General features: G+C 41.8%; 1 non-coding gene across 1 annotated transcript; it reads left to right on the top strand.

Moving 5' to 3' along the window:
* The first annotated feature begins 509 nt into the window (after window positions 1-509).
* On the top strand, window positions 510-616 carry LOC146915532 (small nucleolar RNA R71). Its single transcript, XR_015017063.1, has one exon. It is a non-coding gene; the product is annotated as a small nucleolar RNA R71 (small nucleolar RNA).
* Window positions 617-1,360: the final 744 nt, after the last annotated feature.

The raw sequence follows: 1,360 nt of genomic DNA, 5'->3' as shown, positions 1-1,360 counted from the left end.
GAAATACTATCCTACCGTTCTTAACATCTATGAGAGCTCCTGCGGTGGCTAGGAAAGGTCTACCTAGGATTATGGGGACGTCTTCGTCCTCCGCAATGTCAACGACTACAAAATCAGTTGGGATATATATCCCTTCTATCTTAACGGGTATGTCCTCGACAAATCCTACAATTTTCATGGTAGAACGATCAGCAAGTTTCAATTCCATCTCGGTAGGTTTCAATTCTCCTATCCCTATCCTTTTGAGAAGAGACAAAGGCAGCAAACTAACACTAGCTCCTAAGTCACATAGGGCTTTGTTTATGGTTTCATTCCCAATTTCACATGGTATGGCAAAGCTACCTGGATCTCTAAGCTTAGGGGGTGCTTCTTGAATGATTGCACTAGTGTCCCTAGCCAAGGCTATTGTCTCATTATGCTCTATAGCCCTTTTCTTTGAAAAAATTTCCTTTAAAAACTTGGCATATAGAGGCATCCTAGAAAAAGTGTGGACTATAAGCCACTTCTCTAGGCCATGGTGGGGACAAAGTCTTAGCATTTCTTTGAAACGCTCCCACGCATCGTAGATAGATTCCCCATCTTTTTGGTTGAACCGTGTGATTTGGTCTCTAAGTTTAGCGGTTTTAGATGGTGGAAAGAAACGGGCAAGGAATGCTTGCCTCATCTGATCCCATGAAGTAATGGAACCGACTTCGAGGGAATGGAACCAAGCGCTAGCTCTATCCCTTAAGGAAAAGGGAAAGAGATGAAGTCTTTCGGCTTCTTGGTTCTCCTTCATGGTTCCACTAATTCGTAGGAAAATAGAGATGTGAAGATTGGGATCCTCAGTGGGGGATCCCGAGAATTGGTTTTGCTGCACCAAGTTAAGTAGGGCAGGCTTAATTTCAAAATTGTCATCCTCAACCGTTGGGTACACAATAACAGCTCGTGGCTCAGCCGTAAACGGCGTTGCATACACTTTGAGAGTGCGATTGGCCATGGAGGTGTTATTTTGTGCCGCTCTCCTCCTTCTATGTAAGAACCTTTCGATCTCGGGTATGAATACCGCTTGATTTCTAGTTCTTCGCATAAAAGGTTGAGAACCCAAGAAGTTAACGATAACAGAAAAATAAAAAGTAAAAAATAAAAAGAAAAGAGAAAGAAGAGAGAATTCTAATCACTAAGAAAAAGCTAATTAAATTAGTTAACTCCCCGGCAACGGCTCCAAAAACTTGATAGAACCAAACCGCAAGCGCACGGCCTATCGAAGTAATAGTAGTAAGAAGAGTATCGTTCCGCTAGGGAGTTGTGAATTCAATTAACTTTTAGAGAATGATTAGAAGAGAGAAAAGTTTATGAAAAGGGGGTTTAATTGCTGAAA

Source organism: Medicago sativa, chromosome 6 (genome assembly GCF_051527215.1).
Source record: "Medicago sativa cultivar Bolivia chromosome 6, Bolivia_mono, whole genome shotgun sequence".
Taxonomy (NCBI): Eukaryota; Viridiplantae; Streptophyta; class Magnoliopsida; order Fabales; family Fabaceae; genus Medicago; species Medicago sativa.
Note: the sequence above shows the minus strand (reverse complement) of the source record. Positions and strands in the feature narration are given on the sequence as shown.